Source organism: Cavia porcellus, unplaced genomic scaffold, assembly GCF_034190915.1.
Source record: "Cavia porcellus strain 051 isolate PalLab524CR breed Dunkin Hartley unplaced genomic scaffold, mCavPor4.1 scaffold_12, whole genome shotgun sequence".
NCBI lineage: Eukaryota > Metazoa > Chordata > Mammalia > Rodentia > Caviidae > Cavia > Cavia porcellus.
In genome coordinates, this window is record NW_026947495.1 from 16,830,489 (window position 1) to 16,839,618 (window position 9,130).

The 9,130-nt window shown below is 43.0% G+C and overlaps 1 long non-coding RNA gene across 2 annotated transcripts; it reads left to right on the forward strand.

Annotated features, from left to right (window-relative positions):
* The first annotated feature begins 2,110 nt into the window (after positions 1-2,110).
* Positions 2,111-9,130, forward strand: LOC106025464 (uncharacterized). 2 transcript variants are annotated; one of them, XR_001199064.2, is made up of 3 exons: positions 2,111-2,234; positions 3,055-3,216; positions 4,785-9,130. It is a non-coding gene; the product is annotated as an uncharacterized LOC106025464 (long non-coding RNA). The 2 variants fall into 2 exon arrangements; XR_010050761.1 differs by having other exon boundaries at positions 4,936-9,130.

Here is a 9,130-nt window from a genome sequence, read left to right on the forward strand (position 1 = left end):
TTATATTAACCTTGAAGAGAAAGCGATGAAGAAAAGGTGGGGGAGGGAAGAGAGAGGAAAAGGAAGAAGGTAAATACGTTCATAAATTCTCAAAATTCCTTTCATTTCCTTTACCTCTGTTTAGCACTACTATGCATTATGTACTTGAAAATCAACAGAGATTTTAATTTTTGAATAAAACATTACGAGAAAGCAGTAGAAAGTCTATCCACTGAGTAGGTACAGTTGAGGCCTTAGGAAAAGACTTTTAGAAAGAGACAAGAAGGGTGATCCTGGAATACTGAAACTGCATTTCCTTCTTCCACTCCTGAAGTGGAATCTTCACTCAGGATCAGACTCCTAACCCAGAGACCTGGAAAGTCATCATTTTACTCCTCTCTCCAAGGTCAGGACCTCCTTTTCTCTGGGGGCTTGTAGAGCTCTGGGGTGAGGGCCAATTTGCCTCCATGCATTCCTTACCACCATGTCTCCTCCAGCAGCGATTCAAGCATTGCAAATGAGAACCCTTGGGCAGATTGCTAGGAGAGTATTCTGGCATGGAAATGCTGCCAGCTGGTCTCGTACCCACATCTTTTCAGTAAATTTCTCTCAAGCATATGTACACACACAAATACGCCTTCTGTCGAAAGCAATGAAATAATCTTTCATCAGAGGCTGGAGAAAATGTGCAGAGCTATGAAGCTGAAGTAACTTTTCAGGTCTGGGTACAGCTTTTCATGGACTAGGAACCCAATTGTCACCCCTGCTGAGCAGAGTGGGACTTGAATATTCTGCAAGTTGAAGTGGTTCCTGGAAGTGTGGGCTCCAGTGTTGGCGCCTGGGAGAAGACAGCTCACCTTGTACTTCTCTTTCTTCATGGCACAGCAGCCTCTCTGGGCTGTCTATGATGCTGGGGAACTACATCCCCAACCTAGGATCCTCTTACTGGTTTTCATGGGTGTCGTCCATCTCCTCTTGAGAATGTTAGAATGTTAGCTCAAAGAAACGCTTTGTGTACCAATGTATCACAGCACCTGTCACTCAGACACTCAGTCCTCTCTGTTACCTGCTGTGCACACCACATGCAGGCATAGTCTTGGAACCCTTGCCCTGCCACCTGGAGGTTGGGACATCTACTTCTCACCCACCAGGGTGGCTGCCTGAGCTGAGCTCTTGGCCTGTTGCTTCTTGCTCGTGAACTAGACCCAGGGAAATAAATGTCCTGCAGGAGACCTTGTGAGCTAAGTACCAGAGCACACCAGCTATGAGCTGGTTATTTCCAGGGCTGGGGAGGCTGCTGGGGAAAGCTGGAATTCCAGGGAGATGACAGGCAAGGAACCACTTATAACTCAGCGTGCTTGTTACAGGGACTTAGAGGCTGGGCTTGCAGATATATACCTAATGAGTAACTAAACACAGGTTGAAGCTTTGTATCTGTGCCTTCCTTTGTGTATCTGTCTCCTTTATCACATTAAAGCTTTGGGTCAGATTCCTGCTCAGCTCTGCACGGAGGCATGTTAATTTCGTAAGGAGTCTCTGTCTAAAAACTAGTACTACAAAGCTTGTAAGTCTTAAATTTACTTAATGTTCCTGGCTTGAAACTGAAGACATTAAGATAAGAGCAACTAAAAGTACTTTTCAGGATTTGGAGTGACATCCAATAGTTTTCACACGGTCTAGTTCTGGAACCCATGGAGAAAGGCCTAGTGGTCTCTAGCCATGGTCCTAAATCTATTGTCATCTTAGATTCCAGAAAAGTCAAGCACCCCATGATGGGGCCACCCCCATAAACATGAGCAATTATCCGATGATGGGAATGAGGCTGTCACCCAAAGCTGGAACTGCAGATTTCTTGATGGGGACTGGATTGCCCTCTCAAACAATGATGGTTCTCCTAGGGCCTCCGACCCAGTCCTGAGACACTGATTAATGAGACTGTGATTGCCTTTTTTGCCAGCTATGCAAATATCTGTAACCTTGCAAACTCGCAACTCCTTTGTTCCTTTTTTCTACAAAACTCGAAAGACAGTTACCAACTTCCAGGTGTGGCCATACCAGTTAACATTCATTTCCTGCTGCCCGCTGGCTGGCCTCCTGGGCGGGGTGGCTGAGCCTATTCTATTGGGACCTTCAGCGCACTAAGCTTTCACTCTGAAACTCCAGTAACCATCTGGACGCCTCGAGAGTCAGTGCTGGGCTGCTGGAGACGCAAAACTGCTCTTTTCTTCCCGGGCCAGTGGGGAAGGCTTCCAGAGGTGGGTGCTTTGTGCCAAACTTGAAGGGTGAGTGGGACTTCTCTGCAGTCCAGGGCATTAACTCATAGCATGCTGAGTTCCAGTCCCAGTGTTGCTGCTCTCTGAGAACCTCCAGACAGTTTCTTTCTGTGGCAGAGTAGCAACAGCCTTGATACCTGAGGTGTGTGGGGTTCACAAAAGTGGGCTCTTAGCGGTGCCTTCTGGTGCACTTTCCAGTGTCAAGGCAGTGTCAGATGTTACTTCCTATCTGCCTGCTCCCTTTTCTTCCCTCCTTGTCACCTTGTCTGCATTCAGGTCCTCTCGAAGGAGGGGTTTGCACTGTGGCTCTGCTTGTGCCAAGATGAAGGTCAGGTCCCACATACCTCACAAGGCTCTCCTGCTTTGTGATCCCGGCTGCCCCTGCCTGTTTTCTTGCCTTTAACATCTGGATCTTAGCCAGCCTACAAGCTCATGGTGACCCAGCACAGCCCTTGATGTGGCCTGCCAGCTCTGGCCTCCCTGTGCTTGCCCCAGCTTTTTTCACTCCACACCAGGTGGGTTGTGAGAAGCAGGGTGGAGGAGCACAGTGGACTTCTGAGAGGCACCCATGCTAGCACCCTCAGTTTACCTTCCCTCCCCACTTCCTTCTTCCCTCTGTTTCTCTCAGGGCTCAGGAAGGAGCCTATATGAGCTCATGTCTCAGAAACGCTTTGAAGATGAGAAACACTGAGCATTTTCCCAACAGCCCTCAATTTACTTTTTCAGCATTCTCTCTGGGTTGTCAAGCCTTTGTAGTTATTTTTATAAATAGCAATCACGGGTTGCTTCCATTTTTACCCAGGAAAACTCCACCTCCGGCCGGAATGGGCTATCATCCTAAGGCAGACAGCCACCGGGCTGCCTTTGCCCCTGTTTCCCCTGAGCCACCGCTTCTTTTCACATCTCTCCTGCTGCAGCAGAGCTCACCCTCACAGTCACTTCCCATGCCACCCATTTCCTGTTGGTAAGTCCTGATTGCTCTAGTTGTCGCACAAAGTGCAACACGGCACACAAGGCTGTTCATAATGCAACCACTATGCGCCTGCTCAGCTTCATCCTTGCCTTGTTAACTAGCAGACTTGGACCTAGTCGTCCTGTACGTGCTGTTAATTCCAGGCCAGGTCAGATGTCCAGACCAGGAGGGGATCCAGTTTCAAGAGAAAAGAGTCTCACAATGGGCCCATGCCAGTGTGGGTGGGACAGCAGAATCCTTGGCTGATGGATGTGCATTTTTAAACAAAATATGGAAATTATACAAAAACTAGAGGTGATAATATATGAACCACTGGGTTCAAGAAACAAATTGTTAACTTTACATCTATGGCCTTCATTTTCCCTCTCTACTTCTTCCTATCAGTAAAATGTTACCTTAAATTTCTAGGAAAGTCTTTGTGTTTTGGTTAATGTGTATGTGTACCTGAATAATATATAATATTGTTTGTGAGGTGTAAGCAGCAGAGATTACCAGGTTTGTGTAAAGGCAACTTGGCATGGAATTTATTGTGCCTGGGTTTAAGCAAAGCACAATAAGACCTTTTGCCCCTGAGCAAAGAGAAGTGTGTTCCTTTTAATGGGATAGAGAGGAGGCAGGGGGCATTACAGGAAGGTCTCAGTGAGCATCTGCCTATTAAAAGTTTTCTCGCAATCTTGCATATCAATGGGCAGAGTCCTTTGCAGTGTCTGCTGTAAATTTTGGGGGGTTCCCAGATGTCCCCAGGACCTGCAAACTTGCCTGTCCTTTCTTATCTCCTTTCCCGTGTTTGTCAGTGACAGCCTCAGTGCTGAGCTGAGTTCTCTGCAGACAGTAGTATGTCTGCTAGCAAGCAGGCTGGGGCTGGGAGGGTCAGGCCAGGTTGGAGGCTTAATGTGGTTTTTAGACTACATAAATACAGACTGACTTACTGCATATATGCTTATGAGCTTTACCTACTGGTGTTTCATCATGTTCAATAAACTAATCTCTCTCTTTCTCTTTCTCTCTCTGTCTTACTTTCTAAACATTTTATTAGTACATGTTTATAGTACATGCAGTTTACAATCATCTTGGTGAGTGGGTACATGCACATAATACAGTTTTTTTTTTTAATCCCCTTCTCCATCTCTCCCTTCTCTCATTCAATCTTCATTCTTGTTGATACTATTAATTTTAGCTGATGTTATGCATATGGTACATTCACTGAGGTTATTAGGTCCTGTACAGGGCATATCATTCTTATACTTATTTCCCTTCCCCACTTTACCCCTCACTCTTGTTCCTGTGGGCCCCTTCTGTTTTGCAAGAAATCCATTCCTTTGTCTCCCACTATCTGTCTTTTTTTTGTACCGGGGATGGATTTACCAAGCAGTCACTTGAACCACTGAGCTAAATCCTGGCCCTCTATTCATCTTTTATTGTTCGTTTGTTTGTATTTTGCCTTACTCAGATGAAAGATACCATATGATTTTTAAACTTTATGCCTCGTTTATTTCATGCAAATTATATTTTCCAGGTTCTTGTTGATGGCTGTAATACTGTCTGTTTGTTTGTGACAGGGTCTTGCTATGTTGTTCCAGTTTGATTGAAATTTCTGGCTTGAGTGATTTTCCTGCCTCAGCCCCCAAGTGGCTCACATGATACGTTGTTGTACCACACCTGGCTAATTCCCACTTCTTTTGTTTTTCGGTGCTGGGGAACAATTCCAAGGTCTCAACTATTCCAGGCAAGAACTGTGCCACTGAGCTACACTCCCAATATTAGTCTTAATAAGAAGAAGTCCAGGAAGTATTTTCTCACTGACATTGTTCAGAATAGCTGGGGCATGCTGATAATGAATAGTAGACTGATTAATGGTGACTCCGGCAACTTGGGCTGCTATAACAAAACACCATATCCTGGATGACTTAGACAAAGGAGTATTTATCCACACAGCTCTGGAGCAGGAAGATCCAAGACAAAAGTGCTGGCGGATTTGGCTCCTAATGAAGGCTTTCTTCCTGGCTGGCTGTGTCTTCTCACAGCAGAGAGAAGTCATCACTTCTGTTACTTCTTGTAAGGGGAGTAATCCTATTGGGTCGGGCAGTTGCTCTTATGACCTTATTCAGTTGTAATTACTTTTGTAAATACTCTATCTCTAATTATTTTGGGGTAGGGGCTTCAACATGTGTTTTTGGGAGGGGTATAGTCTAGTCCCTACAAGTAGGTTTATTATTGCTTTTAACTTCTCTACAGGCAGCATACCCCTTATTATCTGCAGAAAGGCAGATCACTTTCACTGTCCATATCTCCTGGAACACCTTGGATACATATGCATTTTCCTTTTGAAGAACTGTGGAAAAGAAACACTTGCAGTCTCATTACCATAATCATTATCACAAAGAATATTCATAATGTGGTCACTACTCAAAGAATGCCACTGATTTTCTCCCCAGTTTGACTGAGTGAGACTTAATCTCTTTATTAAAAATAGTATCAATGTCCCAGAGGAAAAGAAAGGCTGAGCCTCTGTGTAAGCATCTCAGCTTCCCCAGAATATATGTGTTTCTTTCTGGAAAAGTATCTTCCTTTCTGTTTTTTGTATATTTGGGGTTGTTTGTTGTTGTTGTTTTGAGACAGGAGTTCACTGTAGTTCAGGCTGGCCTTGAACTCACTGTGTAGTCCACGCTAGTGCTGGGACAATAAGTGTGTGCCACAGCCATCTGGCTGTGGGTCTTGCTTTCTGAAAGGTCTACTCCATTCTACATTTTAATGATTGCCTATGTATCAGGTACTTTGTGAATGTTATTTTATGGAACATTCCTAACCACCCAGCAAGAAGAAATGGCTTCTCCCATTTTACAGATAAGAAAACAGACTCAGATTAAGCAATTTAGGGCGAAGATTGTAGCTCAGTGTAGAGTACTTATCTGTCATATGTGAGCTTCTGGGCTCCATCCCTAACATTTCAAATAATATAAAGAATTTTTTTAAAAAAATATATAATTGTAAATTAAGTAATTTGCTCAGTAGATTGAACTTCTTGGGATACAAACATGAAATGATTCTGATTTTGTCCCTACATCTTTTGGAGGTTAATACCAAACCTCCCTTTTTACAACCCTTAGTAAACACAAACACTAACAAAAACAAACAAAGCCACCCATCCTGAACAGTCTAGAGCTCACACTGAGTGGGATGTAATGTTACCAGGACCACCCCTCGTGGCTAGGAGTCTGGGATGAGGCAGACTGTGGCTGCTCTGTACCTCACTGTCTTTGGCTCTTTTCTCTTCCCTTGCTTGAGAACTTGGAGAAGAACAGAAGAGGCAGGAGAAGATGAGAATCTCTGTGCTTCACTGAGCATTTGATTGCAAGTCTCCTCTGCAGGATTTGTGGGTTCTTGATGGCTTTTTTTCAGGTGGAAGTCAAAACTGCCATCTCCTAAGGGAATATTTGGGACCTGCCTTCTGCCTCTCTTCAGCACTCCCTGGTAGCCAGAGTCCCTTTGTCTGGAATCTTCTCTTCATGTGTATGTGGGGGTGGGGTAGGGGATGCTGATGAGGAAAGCTTCAGAAAAATAATGCCTTACAGAACTTGGGGATGCTTGGGGAGCATATGAACTGCTAGCTTGCAAACTCCATTCTGCCCACACCTTATTTCTAGCCCAGGAACATGCTTTCACAAGCACCTACCATCTGGAAGGGCAACTCTCTTGCCCTTGACTGCAGAGAATTCCCAAATACTTCCCAATGTAGCTCTTCTCCTACTCCAGTGAATTCCTCCCTGGAATCTCTTCTTTCCTTTACATAGTCTAAGCTGCTGTTAGGGCTGGGGTGTAGTTGGCTCTAACAGAGCTGAGTTGGAACATTTATACTGGCTAAGCATAGTGCATTTATTTTTATTGCTGTAAAGTCCACACAACATGAAGTTAAGCATTCAAAAGTGGCATTTTGTATAGTCACAATGTTGCAGAACCACCACTTCTATCTAATTTCAAGATATATTTATCACCTCCACTTCATTACTGTACCCGTTGATCAGTGATTCCTCATTCCCTCTTTCCTTCCCCCAGTCACCATCAATCTGCTTTCCACTTCAATGGGTTACAAGTGTAGTGCATTTTGATGGTTGGAATTTACTTTTCCTAAGTTATGGTTTGTATTTAGACGTTCTCCTGAGGCTTCATATGATCATAGGCAGGACCTTTGGAAGATTATTGGATTATAGGCATTATAGCCAACTTACTGTCAGGAGGTACGGTCTGGTTGGAAGGAGCGGGTCACTCTGGACGTGATGTAGAAGGTTATATTTCTCTTCTTGGTTTCATTTTTTACTTCTCTGTTTCTCTATCATCTTGCTGTGAGCAGCTTTCCTCTGCAATAGTATCCTGTCAGCCAACTATGGAATGAAACGTGAGCCGATATAAACCACTCCTTCTTTAAATAGTAGGTGTTTCGGCAAGTGACTAAGTCAGATTTTTGTTCAAGGAGTGGGGTTGGTGCTGTGACACTACCTTACCATATGGTTTAGAAGCTTTTGGAACTGGCTCAAAGGAGGAGTTTGGATGCTGGCTGAAGAAGCAACCCTAGAATACTATAAACTGAGCTTGACAGGAAATTCTGGTCAGAGCTCAGAAGACCAGAATGCTGATTTTAAAAGGAGGTGAAAAAGGCTAACCTCAGGAGATTTTAACTGAGAACCAGGATTGCATCAGCAGTTGGACTCCAGGCTATGCATGTTATCTTCTGGCAGAAAATTTGTCTGCATTTTTCTCATGCCCTAAGATTGAGATTAAGGGTGGTAGACAACTTTGGCTGAGGAAATTTCAAGGTAGCTCAGCATTCAGTCTGTGGCATGGGGACCTTTACGGGCTTTTAACCTTCTCTAAATTGAGAATTAAGAGCAAACGGCATGCTAAGTGCTTTAAAAATATTTGACTTTGGCCAGAAAGAAAGCTTCAGTAAAGTCAGGGCCTGCAAAGATGGAGCAGAGGTGAACTTGGTTGCTGAAAAGACTATCATTAGAAAAGAGTCGAGTACATTTGATCAGGAGGTTAGGAAAAGTGATTTGAGGGAATGTGGAAAAGCCTGTAAAATTCCACCCTTCCAAGGATCAAAACTGAAAAGATGAAAGACTTCATCTTGAGAAGAAAGCCCCCAGAGTCCCATGTTCTAGAACTGAGATCATCTGTATTGCTCTCACCATATTGTTTTGACTGATTTTCCTCTATTCTTTCTTGTTTGATACTACCAAGCTTGAGAGTATAGGCAACAACTGTGAAGACAATAAGATTCATTATGATGCCCATTCTGGTTTGACTATTATCTTCTTTTGAAGTCCTGTAATGTCTCCAATATTTTAGTTTTATTGGTTTTGTTCTTTACTGCTTTGTTCAATTTTATTATAACTGATGATATAGGCACTTCTTTTTAAGATAGCAAGAGGCATTATGGTAATCAAGGTTGATCACTTTGTATTTTGTTTTTACAGTATGTATTATGTCCCTCCTTTTGATTTGACTGACTCTGTTTTGTTACCTCACATTTGGTTTTATTTTCTTCAAAAAAAGTAATAAGAACTGTGGGAGTAATAAAACACAAAATGTGTAATTGTCATTGTACAAAAGAAAGGAAAAGAAAGTGCTCTAAAGGATATAACTGCATGTATATTTAAGTGTATAAGATAGATAACCATATTACTGAGTTTTGTTGGATCATTGAACAGAACTGTTTGCAGTCTCACTGTTTGAATGTCCACTTTGTATGCTTTGACTTTGTAACTTGAACAGCTATTTCTAAGATGACAATATGTAATCTGTTAGCAAGTGATTTCCTACTGTTTGTTTTTTCTGAGATTCTGTATAACTTGTACCCTTTTTTTGTTTTTTTAAATTAAAAAATAAATAAAGTTTTAAAAATTAAAAA